The following is a 14,556-nucleotide window of genomic DNA, read 5'->3' as shown; positions in this document are numbered from 1 at the left end:
AGGGTGTAAGTTGAATAAGGAGCTGAAATTGGCCTGTCGCAAAGATGTTACTACAGTTGTTATGGGGGATTTCAACATGTAGGTAGACTGGGAGAATCAGGATGGTATTCGACCTCAAGAAAGAGACTTTGTGGAGTGCCTCTGAGATGGATTCTTAGAACAGCTGATGCTGGAGCCTACCAGGGAGAAGGCAATTCTGGATCTGGTTTTGTGCAACAAACCAGAATTGATCAGGGACCTCAAAGTGAAGGAGCCATTAGGAGGTAGTGACCATAATACAATAAGCTTCAATCTGCAATTTGAAAGGGAGAGGGTACAATCAGTAGTGACAATATTTCAGTTGAATAAAGGGAACTATGGAGCTTTGAGAGAGGAGCTGGCCAAAGTTCAATGGTGCAAAACCTTAGCAGGGATGACAGTGGAGGAACAATGGCAGATATTTCTGGGTATAATGCAGAAGACGCAGGATCAGTTCATTCCAAAAAGGAAGAAAGATCCTGTGAGGAGGCATGGGTGGCCGTGGCTGACGAGGGAAGTTAAGAAACATATAAAGTCAAAAGAGAAAAAGTATAACATAGCAAAGATAAGTGGGAAAACGGAGGACTGGGAAGCTTTTAAAGAACAACAGAGGATTACTAAGAAGGAAATACGCAGAGAAAAAATGAGGTACGAAGGTAAACTGGCCAAGAATATAAAGGAGGATACTAAAAGCTTTTTTTAGGCATGTGAAAGGGAAAAAAATGGTTAAGACTAAAATTGGGCCCTTGAAGATAGAAACAGGGGAATATATTATGGAGAACAATGAAATAGCAGAAGAGTTGAATTGGTACTTCAGATCTGTGTACACTGGGGAAAACACAAGCAATCTCCCTGAGGTAACAGTGGCTGAAGGACCTGAACTGAAGGGAATTTATATTTGCCAGGAATTGGTGTTGGAGAGACTGTTAGGTCTGAAGGCTGATAATCCCTGGGGCCTGATGGTCTACATCCCAGGGTACAGAAGGAGGTGGCTCGGTAAATCGTGGATGCATTGGTGATTATTTTCCAGAGTTCGATAGATTCAGGATCAGTTCCTGCGGATTGGAGGGTGGCTAATGTTGTACTACTTTTTAAGAAAGGAGCGAGAGAGAAAGCAGGAAATTATTGACCGATTAGTCTGACCTCAGTGGTGGGAAAGATGCTGGAGTCAATTATAAAGGATGAAATTACGACACATCTGGATAGCAGTAACAGGATAGGTCAGGGTCAGCATGATTTATGAAGGGGAAATCATGCTTGACTAATCTTCTGGAGTTTTTTGAGGATGTAACTCTGAAGATGGACAAGGAAGATTCAGTGGATGTAGTGTATCTGGACTTTCAGAAAGCCTTTGATAAAGTCCCACATAGGAGATTAGTGAGCAAAATTAGGGCGCATGGTATTGGGGGCAAAGTACTGACTTGGATTAAAAATTGGTTGGCTGACAGGAAACAAAGAGTAGTGATAAACGGCTCCCTTCCGAATGGCAGGCGGTGACCAATGGGATACCATAGGGATCAGTGCTGGGACCGCAGCTTTTTACAATATACATTAATGATATAGAAGATGGTTTTATTAGTAACATTAGCAAATTTGCTGATGATACAAAGCTGGGTGGCAGGGTGAAATGTGAGGAGGATGCTAGGAGATTACAGGATGACCTGGACAGGTTAGGTGAGTGGACAGATGCATGGCAGATGCAGTTTAATGTGGATAAATGTATGGTTATCCACTTTGGTGGCAAGAACAGGAAGGCAGATTACTACCTAAATGGAGTCAAGTTAGGTAAAGGGGCAGTACAAAAAGATCTGGGTGTTCTTGTACACCAGTCAATGGAGGCAAGCATGCAGGTACAGCAGGTAATGAAGAAATCTGATAGCATGCTGGCCTTCATAACAAGAGGGATTGAGTATAGAAGCCAAGAGGTTTTTCTGCAGCTGTACAGGGCCCTGGTGAGACCACACCTGGAATATTGTGTGCAGTTCTGGTCTCCAAATTTGAGGAAACACATTCTGGCTATTGAGGGAGTGCAGCGTATGTTCACGAGGTCAATTCCTGGAATGGCGGGACTATCTTATATTGAAAGATTGGAGCGACTGGGCTTGTATACTCTTGAGTTTAGAAGACTGAGCGAGGATCTGATTGAGACGTATAAGATTATTAAAGGATTGGACACTCTGGAGGCAGTGATGGATGAGTCCCAAACCAGAGGACACAGCTTAAAAATAAGGGGTAGGCCATTTAGGACAGAGATGAGGAGAAACTTCTTCACCCAGAGAGTGGTGGCTGTGTAGAATGCTCTGCCCAGACGGCAGTGGGGGCCCAGTCTCTGGATTTGTTTAAGAAAGAGTTGGATAGAGCTCTCAAGGATAGTGGAATCAAGGATTATGGAGATAAGGCAGGAACAGGGTACTGATTGAGGATGATCAGCCATGATCATAATGAATGGTGGTGCAGGCTCGAAGGGTAGAATGGCCTATTCCTGCACCTATTGTCTATTGTCATATCTGAACTTATCTTTTTAAATACGTATGCTGAATGTTGCAGTTCTCCAAGTCCCAGGCAGCTGCAGGTAGGGTTGCTCACTGAGGAGGAATGATAGGCCCACACAAGATCTCCATGCTTTTTTGGGGCTGACAAAACATAGTGTTTGTTTGAGCCAGTAGAAATAGGAAGTATTGAAGTGTTCAGCATGTCTTGCAGCATCTGTGAAGAAAGAAACAGAGGTCAGGACAGCTTTGTCAGAAATAGTGCAGATCACAGACTTGAAACGTTAACTCTGCTTCCCTCAAAATCTGTACAGATGCTGCCTGGCCAGCTAAATATTGAATTCTTGATTCCAAACTACGTTCTGCTTTTCTGTCTCATCTTGTCCCTAAGACCAACCTCCTCTTACCTTGATCTTGAACCAACAAAACTGCTGACTGCATTACTTAACATCTTTGGTTGATCAATTTAATGATTTTGATTTCTCAAATACTGCTTCCCTCTGTATTCTTTCATCATCACCCTCTCTTCAAAAAACTCCTCATTTATTCCCTCTATCGCCCCTTCCCATTGCTAAGCTTCAATTCTTCTCCAATGACCTTGAGGGTGTTGTTAATTTTCACATTTGTTTTCATCCTTCCCACAGTTTTGTTTCTGAAATCCTGTCAGTTACCAAAATGGCCTTTATCAAAGTCACAAATGACATTCACTGTGAATGTGATATAACCATGATAAATCATCTTACCTCATCCTTCCTGATCCATCTGCAAAATTTGATACAGTTGACTGCACCATTCCTCTCTAATGTCTTTCCTCTGTCACCCAAATGGATGGAATGTTCCTTGTTTGTTTCCATTCTAGAATTTCTACCCAAAACTTCTCTTGCCCCTTCTTTTTTTTAGATGTTTTAAGTGTCTAGCGCTTAAAGCAAACACTTTTGTTTTCATTCTGAAATCTCTTTCTATGGCTTTGTAGCAAATTGCATTTTTTAATTTATATTACTCCTGTAAAATGCCTTGGGTGATTTCTCTACATAGATGTAAGTTTGGAACACATAAAATGTAATGTTGTTCCAAAATATTTACCAGAAAAATTACAATATTTTTGGTGATTTTGATATTTAGAAGCAAATAAAATAACCTCAAGAAACTGAATCACTGACAGTTTTCTTTAGCATTTATTTAACCATACTGCAGGCAAAACTAGTTGGTACTGCTGAAGCAGTACACTGTACTGAACTGTTAAATATTCATCGGGTGTAGACACTGTTGATGGGTTAGGAACCTTACAATAATACAGAAATTAATTAATTTGGAATAATGCTACTTTATGTTTACAGATTATGGATTTTTTTTATTGGTATATTTACTCTAACAGCTATTACAGACACTCAGTTGCTACTTTAATTGTAATGCCTTCAATGGGGATGTGTAAGATAAAGCTAAAGATTAATATTTCTTCTATCAGTGCTAACAAGGGTACAAACAACTCAAATGTGACAACAAATATGGTTTGCAAATTAATCTGTTTATGATGTTGGAAGAAAAAGCACTAATATTAATGTAGCACTTTTAATGTAAAAGGTTTCAAGATCCTAGAAAGGAGCATATCAAACAAAATTTGACACGTTTAAGGAGAAATTATGACAGATGAGCAAAAGTTCAGTTAATAGGATCTGTCTTATGAGGAAACGTAAGGAGGAAATTGTCAAAGCAAATCATTCACACAATAGTATAGGACAAAATGCTTCAGACACAGCAATATTGGTGTTATTTAGGAGAAATTTGTATATTGGAAATATTCGGTATGAATATCCTGAGAAAGAGGTGTTAGATATGACTATGCATGATTTGAACTATTTCACGGAAGGCCATGGAGAGATGTTCTCCAACTGAGTGCAGTCAATGAAAGGTTGGGAAATGTTTATTTGATATTTGGTAATTGGACCATGCCCCAGAGAGAGGTGCAACATAGGAGAAAATATTAAATGTTTGGATTAGTGTATAATGAGATGGTTTGTTATCAAGTATGACAAGATCTCCAGCAGCAGGTGATAACAGTGATGGAAGGCAATGAATAAGGGAGCTGAGCAGTTCACTTGGAGCTGCCCAGCAGTTTGTGATAGTGAGCGACAGTAGCTGGAGCCATCAACAGGACACTCACTGAAAAAAAAATGTGTTTGTGGTAGAAGGAGAGCTAAATGGAAGAGGAAGCAGATTAGACAAATGATTTCTCCGCCCAGTATAACACATAGGCATTGTTCCTGGTAGTAGTCCCTGTCCTTAATTTTAATTTCCCTTCCTGTTTTTAATGTGCTGATATCATTGAAGTAAAGAATCCCTGCTTCATGATCTTTGGACTTCCTATGTTTTCAAATTCCATGTTACATTTCTGATACAGCTGGCAGGACTCCACAGGAAAGGCATCAAGTCATGTTGGATGAGATTGAAAGATATCTGGCTGAGATGGAACTGATGGTGAAGGAGTTGAAACTGGCACTGTTCGCGAGGGAAGCCAAAGATGCTCTGGAATCATAGCAAGCTCACTGTAGGGCAAATCTCTATTGGAAGAGGGAATAAAATCTTTAGACCAAATCCAGGCAGAGTCCCTCCTCATGTGAATTCCCTTGATACCATGGAGAAACATGTGGCTGACTATTATCGATGAGTAGGAAGCTGGACAGATTTGGTGAAGACCAAAAAACACCCAATGATCCAGGGATTGAAGACCATATGAGGATGCATAGCTGGTTATGACATACAAGATGCCTCAATACAAGCATTTGTGATGGATTATCTGTGCAGGAGCACCTGTCAGGAAATTCTGGAAAGAGGTACAGATGTTCAAAGAAGTTCGCAATGGATTCTTGGGTTACTGACAATGTTCTTTGGGAACAGCAGTAGACTGACACTGTTGTAGCCAAGGTTTTATGTGTACAAGCTGACCAAAGGGAAGGATCTGATTGAGCCAGTGAAATTGTTCAATGACAGCATCCTTCCCTTCCAATTGGACCAAGGACAGGATACAGAAGGACAGCATGGCAGCAGCAGTGAAGGTTACAAAATAGATTTGAGGAGTCTTAATAGTGATAAACCTCAATGAACTTTCTTTGAGTCCCAGGAACACATCATCCAGATCATGGGAAAAGACTGGACACATCTGACCAGGAAAGAGATTGTAATCAAGAAAGTAACTGACAGGGCAGGCAAGAATGTAGATGTCAGGCTGGAGATGTAGATGCAGCAGATTTCTGCACAGCAAAGGCAGATCCTATCCTTGTTGTCCTATCTCCACTGTGAGCCTCAGTTCCATTCCTGACGAGGAGGTGCTCTAAAGAGATGTTGGAATTGTGACTGTGCTGGGAACACAGGCTGCTCTCAACAATCACTGCCAACATTGCTGTCAAACACAGAGACCCCATCCAGTGCAAAGATTAACCGAGTTGGGTCTCCCATTGAGAGCAGGCTGGGAGAACAATATTCCTTCAGGAAGAGTCGTATATTGAGTAATACAGACTTGCCCTACAGTAAGCACAAAATTTGACATGGAAGAAGCACTCAGTAGTAGCAGTGTGTACCATCTATTTGATACTATGTAGAAATTCACCAAAGCTGCTGCACTTCCAACCCACAATTCCGAACATCTAGAAAAGGAAGGGCAACAGGTCCAAGGAAAGAGCACCACTTCCAGTTCCTCTCCAAGCTAGTCACCATCCTGACTCAAACGTATATTTCCATTTGTTCAATGTCATTGGAACAAAGTCCTGGAATGTCCCATCTAACAGCACTGTAGGTCTACCTACAGCACATGGACTGCAGAAATTCAAGAATACAGCTCACCAGCATCTTCTCAAGGACATCTGGGAATGGGAAATGTCTAGCCAGCAATGCTCACATCTCAAGAATGAATTTTTAAAAAAGGGATTTAGAAGAGACTCAGAGGAGGCAACTTGAGTCTCCCTTCACTAAGCACAGCGTGACCAGGAATGATAATGATGACACTGGGTATTGTGACCAGATAAACTACAGAACTGTGACTGAAGCCATCCAGTAAAGAACCCATTCCATGACTGGGAGGAATTCCAGGATCACCTGCAGAAGTCTTTGGAGTGAAATATCACCAGAGATTCATTAAACCTGTATGTTTTTCCCATGGTCCTAGTGAGGAAGAGGGACAGCAAACTGAGGATCTGTGTGGATTATTGAGCACTCAGTATGAAGACTGATAAGGATCCTTACCCTTTAACTTGGAAAAGGGAGCATTGCAGACCCAGATAAAGAGAGTAGGGTGTCAAGTCTAGTGGGGACAGCAGGAGGTATATTTTGAGTCAGGGTCCTGGCTGTGTAAAAGGTCTGGGGTAAGTGTAGTTGGATCTTAGTTTAATAGCTGCCTAGAAGTTAGAAGTTAGACTGGCCTTTAAACTTTTAACCTTTCCTGGGCAAGTATTTTCTTAGCTGCAGTGGAAACCTCTGACATCTCCACTTGAAATTGATACTTTTGTAGTATAAGGATTCATCCATTAGAATCTTTAATTTCTTCGGCAATTTCCTCGGAGCCTGCTACAATGGGATTCCACAGAGTCACAGTGCACAGCTCGGCGAAAGTGAGGACTGCAGATGCTGGAGATCATCAAAATTAGAGTGGTGCTGGAAAAGCACAGCAGGTCAGGCAGCATCCAAGGAGCAGATTTTCCTTTGAAAACAACACATACTGACCAAATACTGTACTACAGAAGCAGTGATCCCAACACCCACAAACGAAGCTGCATTAGAACATTATTTCAATGAGCCACCACACACTGCAGCACAGAGGAACTATGTAGAGTAGAGAAAAATCACCTATACAGTGTATTCAAAAAGAACAGATACCCAATGAACACAGTCTGCTGATTTCTCAGCAATAAACCCCAACAAGCAGACAAAACACATCCAGAAACCATAGCCACTCTCCCCTACATCAAAGACATCTTGGAAATGACTGCCAGACTACATAAACCTTTTGATATCATGGTAGCCCACAAACCCACCAACACACTAAAACAGCAGTTAATTAACTTGAAAGACCTTATACAGACAACAAGCAAAGCTAATGTCATTTCCAAATTAACTTACAAGGGCTGTAACAAACATTGGACAAACATGCAGAAAACTAGCCACTACGATACATGAACATCAACTCGCCACAAAATGACATGACCCACTCTCACTATTGTCCATACATACAGATGAGGAAGGACACCTCTTCAACAGGGACAACACCTCCATCCTAGGACAAGCCAGAGACACACATGAGAATTCCGAGAAGAATGGCATTCCAACCAGAACTCTACCAACAAACACATTGACTTGGATCCCATTTACCACCCTCTGAGAAAAAGAACAGGAAATGACATCACCCCAGGAAATGACATCATAATGGGAAATGATATCACCAACCCAAGGAAACCTAAACACATAAACAGAAAGTGGGCCATGTCACCAGTGCTTCATCTGGAGGCTCACTGATAATGTTACGTAGTATGGTGACAAAACATCTGAAAACAAACCTTCCAGGTCAGTGAGCAAACCTACATCCAGAATTCACAATGTGTAACTTGGTTTTGTAGTCAAATATTTATATGGCTGGTTTAATTCAGTTTCTGGTCAAAAAAAAAACCCAGAATGCCGACAGTGGACTATACAGTGATAGGAGAAAGTGAGGTCTGCAGATGCTGGAGATCAGAGCCGAAAATGTGTTGCTGGTAAAGCACAGCAAGTCGGGCAGCATCCAAGGAACAGGAGAATCGACGTTTCGGGCATAAGATTCCTGATGAAGGGCTTATGCCCGAAACGTCGATTCTCCTGTTCCTTGGATGCTGCCTGACCTGCTGTGCTTTACCAGCAACACATTTTCGGCACTATATAGTGATAGCAAGTCAGTTGAACATTTAGGAGAGATGGTCTGATTCTGTCTTGTTGGAGATGGTCATTGTCAAGCCCTTGTGTGGCACAGAGGCTGAATGACACTTTCCATCCTAAACCCAATGTCCATGTCATGCCACATGTAAATAAGGACACAAACTAAAGAGAATAGATTGCATATAACACTGAAAACAATAATTGGTGCATTATTGGCTATTAGAATATCAATTAACATGAGTGATTTTAGAAAAGTAACATGAAAATTATAAACCTCACGGGTTGAGTCAAATGACCTAAGTACCAAAGTACCCCGATCACTATTCTCCAAGCACTTTGTGTCTATGACAATTGTCAGTCATATGTACACAATTGACAATCCAGAGATAAACTGTAGTTTTGTACATGTTTACAGCCATCTCCTTAATTTAAAGGAATATAGGTATTTGAATTTGAAGTGACCTTAATTAAGACACAACATGATAAATCTTAATTGACCCAATAATTAATTCCTGAAAGCAATTCAGCCTATATGCCAGAGAAGTACACTTGTTCTGAATGTTTGCCTAAACACATTAAATAAAATGCTCCTCATGCACCATGCCCTGGGCTGCCTGCTTGTAGTTGGCTTCAGGGGATGTTAAACAAGAATGTGAAATTTTAGTTTAAATTGCTTTCATGAGGAAAGTGAAAATTCAATTTCATTGAGCCAACAAACATGTTTCGAATTAATGAAAGTATATGAGTTTCTGCTGTAGTGGCACATACTCTGTCACTGTTGTCTCATTACATGTCAAGGGAGGGATCTTACTTGATCTGTGTCTACACAGAAAGAGCATATTCCCCTTAGAATTACAAGTTAACATTACTAAACATCCATCCATCTATTACACACAATATATTAAGGGATCTGAATATAACATTCATTTACTGGATCAAATTATTACTTTTAACGTTTGTGAGAAGATTTGTAGCTCGGGTGCTCGTTGTTGTGGTTCTGTTCGCCGAGCTGGGAATATGTGTTGCAGATGTTTCGTCCTGTCTAGGTGACATCCTCAGTGCTTGGGAGCCTCCTGTGAAGCGCTTCTGTGTTGTTTCCTCCGGCATTTATAGTGGTTTGTCTCTGCCGCTTCCAGTTGTCAGATCCAGCTGTCCGCTGCAGTGGCCGGTATATTGGGTCTAGGTCAATGTGTTTGTTGATAGAATCTGTGGATGAGTGCTATGCCTCTAGGAATTCTCTGGCTGTTCTCTGTTTGGCTTGTCCTATAATAGTAGTGTTGTCCCAGTCAAACTCATGTTGCTTGTCATCTGTGTGTGTGGCTACTAAGGATAGCTGGTCGTGTCGTTTCGTGGCTAGTTGGTGTTCATGGATATGGATAATTAGCTGTCTTCCTGTTTGTCCTATGTAGTGTTTTGTGCAGTCCTTGCATGGGATTTTGTACACTACGTTGGTTTTGCTCATGCTGGGTATCGGGTCCTTCGTTCTGGTGAGTTGTCTGAGAGTGGCTGTTGGTTTGTGAGCTGCTATGAGTCCTAGTGGTCGTAGTAGTCTGGCTGTCAGTTCAGAAATGTTCTTGATATATGGTAACGTGGCTAGTCCTTTGGGTTGTGGCATGTCCTCATTCCATTGTCTTTCCCTTAGGCATCTGTTGATGAAATTGTGGGGGTATCCGTTTTTGGCGAATACATTGTATAGGTGTTCTTCTTCCTTTTTTTGCAGTTCAGGTATGCTGCAGTGTGTTGTGGCCCTTTTGAACAGACGCACTACGACCACTAGGACTCATAACAGCTCACAAACCAACAGCCACTCTCAGACAACAACTCACCAGGACAAAGGACCCGATACCCAGCATGAGCGAAACCAATGTAGTGTACAAAATCCCATGCAAGGACTGCACAAAACACTACATAGGACAAGCAGGAAGACAGCTAACAATCCGTATCCATGAACACCAACTAGCCACGAAACGACACAACCAGCTATCCTTAGTAGCCACACACACAGATGACAAGCAACATGAGTTCGACTGGGACAACACTACTATTATAGGATAAGCCAAACAGAGAACAGCCAGAGAATTCCTAGAGGCATGGCACTCATCCACAGATTCTATGAACAAACACATCGACCTGGACCCAATATACCAGCCACTGCAGCAGACAGCTGGAACTGACAACCAGAAGCGGCAGAGACAAACTACTATAAATGCCGGAGGAAAGATCACAGAAGCGCTTCACAGGAGGCTCCCAAGCACTGAGGATGTCACCTAGACAGGGGACGAAACGTCTGCAACACAAAATCCCAGATCGGCGAATATTACTTTTAACACTTTGTTGTCTCAATTTTTTCTATTTTTCTTGTTACAATTAAGTTATCTACTTAATTTACTGACTGATTCTTCAAAATTCACTTCTAAGTTAGGCAACATTTCATGTGTTTACTTCAGATTTTCCAACATCTTCTTGGGGTGATCATCTGTTACTGTTCTCCAATGTTACTTCCTCAGATTTTTCTGATTCCTCTTCATCAGTTCTTCCAGATGCCAACATTCCATGCTCCTTAGTCCAGTGAACCTGGCCTAAAAACAGAGAGAAGTTATTACCTTTCACATATTACTAGAAACCTATAAACACATGTCTTTCATGTATGAAGTTGTTTTAATGGCATTAAAATTGCTGAGAATGCATATGGGATTTAAATTGAGTTCTGTGCAATGGCTTATAATACAGTGAACCACTTTTTTTTTCAACAAAGGCTTAAAGAAAAGTCAAGTCCAAATATCTAAGACACAACTGGCTCACTTCTGCCCACTTTATCGAGTTTAATGGAATTGAATTGAATCATTTATTGTCACAAATATTCAATATAAAATATAGTGAAAAATTTATATTATTGCCATGCATCAACACCATTCTCATTAACTTAAAATAAAATAAAAGATAAAGAAAAATAACTTAAAAACAGTCCATTTTTTTCTCCTCCGTCGTGACAGTCCCACTTTGGGCTTCACCAGGCAACACCGTGATGCTGCAATAGTCCTGCTCTGGGCTTCACCAGCCCATGCAATGCAAAAGCAAAAATGCAACTCCAGGCTTCACAAGCCGGCCAACTCGCTGCCTCTAACGATGCCGCCACTCCGGATCCCATTGAAGTCACCATCCTAATGACAGAGATCTCTTTAATATATGTGAAAACTAAAAAAGAACTGGGAAAAGAACAAGGGGGCAAAAGCAAAGAAAATAAAAAAAGTGGACGAAGAGGACAAGCCCAGGTTCAGAAGCCTGCTCGTTGCCTACTCCACTACCGCCATCTTGCTGAGTAAGTTGAAAACTGAAGCAAGGTTACAAGTTGTGTTGGAAAGGCTGGATGTTACACTCAATCCTGGATATAGTGGATTGTGGGATTCAACACAATAATGCCGTTGAAAGTCAATGAGCCATGGTTAGATTTTCTCTTGCTGATGATCATTGCCTGGCACTTTTGAGGTGCCAATATTACTTGCCATTTATCAGCCCTTGCCTGAATGTTGCCAGGATCTGATTGTGTTTGGAGTGTTTCTATATGTGAGAGTCATGATGATGCTGAATATTTTGTTAACATCAATAAACATCCCTGCTTCTGAGTTTATGATGGAGGAAAGGTTATTGAGGAAGCAGCTAAAGAGGGTTCAGCCAATAATATTACAGGAACTCCTGCAGAGATATCTTTGAGCAGAAATAATTAACCTCCAACAAGCACAACCATTTTCCTTCGTTTATTTGAATAATAGGATCTTTATTCATTGGGGGAACAGAACTTGAATATTGTTCAGATGAGAGGCATATTGTCATAACTGTTACCTTGTACTCATCATGACAAATACAAGAATGCAAAATTTCAGTTATACTTGAGGAGAAAAGGGCAGACTAATTGGTAAACCAACCCTACTTAGCTGAGACATTTTTGTAGAGAAAGCAACAAGGAAATGACAGGGTCTCCAAACTCCCAGATAAGTTAATAAATCAAAAATTTGAATGTGTTCCTTTTGTAAACAGAAAACAAGTTTGTGTTTGTGAGTGAGTATCACCTGTAGCTAGTTTGCATGGACACGAGGTAATAAGTTCAATTTATCTATATTTAAGATCCCCTCGGGAATCCATAAGCAAAACAAACAAAATTAAGAAACAACTCCAAGTGAAGGAATTACGTAAGTTAAATGTAAATTAATTCTAAACTAAGAGGCAAATCTCAGTCAGTGCAAACCAGGACCTGATCAGGTGTAACCCAGGACATTGTAGGAAGCTAAGGAAAAAAATTGCACTGCTCTTAGCAGAGATATATGTATCATTAACTGCGACAGGTGAGTGCAGGAAGATTGAATGCTAGCTAATATTATGCTATTATTTAAGAAAGCCTTAAAGGAAAAGCCAGGGAGCCCCAGATTGGCAAGCCTGATGTCAGTGGTGGGTAAGTTGGATTCTGAGAGACAGGATGTGCATCCATTTTGAAGGGTAAGGTATGATTAGGGATAGTCAGCATGGCTTTATGTGTGGGAAATCATGTCTCACAATCTTAATTGAGGTTTTTGAGGAGGTGACCAAGAAGATAGATGAAGGCAGAGCTGTAGACGTTGTCGATAAAGAAGTTAACAAGGCCTTCAACAAGGTTTCACTTGGTAGACTGGCTAGTAAGGCTAGATTACTTGGTATCCAGGGAGTGCTAGTTAATTGGATACAAAATTGACTCGAAAGTAGGAGACAGAGGGTGGTGGTAGAAGGTTATTGTTTGGACTGGAGGCCCATGACCAGGATTAGTGCTGGGTCCACAGTTGTTCATTATTTATGTAAACGATTTGATGAGAATATAAGAGATGTGATTTGTGAGATGACATTAAAATTGGATGTATAATGAACAGTAAAGAAGCTTATTTAAGAGCCCAGCGGGAACTTGATCAACTGGGCGAGAGGGCTGAAGAATAGAGTTTAATTTAGGTAAATGTGAGGTTTTGCATTTTGGAAAGACAAACACTGGCAGGACTTACACAGTTAATGGTAAGGCCCTAGGAGTGTTGTTGAACAGAGAGACCTAGGGGTCCAGGTGTATAGTTCCTTGAAAATTGTTTCACAAGTAGACAGCATGGTGCAGAAAGCATTTGGCACGCTTACCTTCATCAGTTAGAGCATTGAGTATAGGAGTTGGGACATCATGTTACAGGGGACAAGACATTGGTAAGACCACATTTGGAGTACTATGTACCGATCTAGTCACCTTGCTTTAGGAAGGATGTTTATTAAACTGGAAATGATGCAAAGAAGATTTCCAAGGATATTACAGAGACTGGTTTGTGTTATAATGAGAGGCTGGATAGGCTGGGACATTTTCCTTGCAATGTTGGAGGCTGAGGGGTAACCTCACAGAGGTTTATAAAATCATGAGGTCCTTGAAAAGGGTGAATAGCTAAGCTATTTTCCCCTGGGTAAGGGAGTTCAAAACTAGAGAGTATAGGTTTAAGGTGAGAGGAAAAAGATTTAAAAGGGGCCTGAGGGGCAAGCTTTTCTACACAGAGGTTTGTATGAAAAGAGCTGCGAGAGGAATTGGTTGAGGTAGATACAATTACAACATTGTAAAGACAATTACTTGGGTGTGTGGAAAGTAAAGGTTTAAAGGGATACAGGCCAAATGCAGGCAAATAGTACTAGTTCAGTTGAGGAAACCTGGTCAGCATAGATGAGTTGAGATGAAAGTCCTGTTTCCATGATGTATGACTCTATGACTCTCTATAACTCTGGAAATTGCACAAATACATCAAGGATAAATGTCACAGATCATTTGGTTGTCCACTTTGTCTGTATGACACATTGGGATCTTTCTTCTCCACAACTCCAATCCCTTTCTGTTGAGGAGATTGAGCTGATTTTCTGCAGGTTGCACATTCCACGTAAATCGGCTTCCACTAATGCAGTCTTCCACATGATGGTGCACCTCATCCAAGAACCTTCTCATCTCTCAGCTCCTGTCAGTTGTGGAACCGTGGATCTACTTGAACTGCCTTTACCTTTTAGGCTCACCATAATAAATTTTGAAACTTGAGATTTTGGCCAATTTTAGTCATTCAATCACCTAGAAGTGAAAGAAATAATAACAAGCATCGTAAACATGTTTCTCAGTGCTCAC

This window comes from Chiloscyllium plagiosum, unplaced genomic scaffold (genome assembly GCF_037043375.1).
Source record: "Chiloscyllium plagiosum isolate Xiang-an unplaced genomic scaffold, Cpla_swu_hap1 HiC_scaffold_10, whole genome shotgun sequence".
Lineage (NCBI taxonomy): Eukaryota > Metazoa > Chordata > Chondrichthyes > Orectolobiformes > Hemiscylliidae > Chiloscyllium > Chiloscyllium plagiosum.
Note: the sequence above shows the minus strand (reverse complement) of the source record.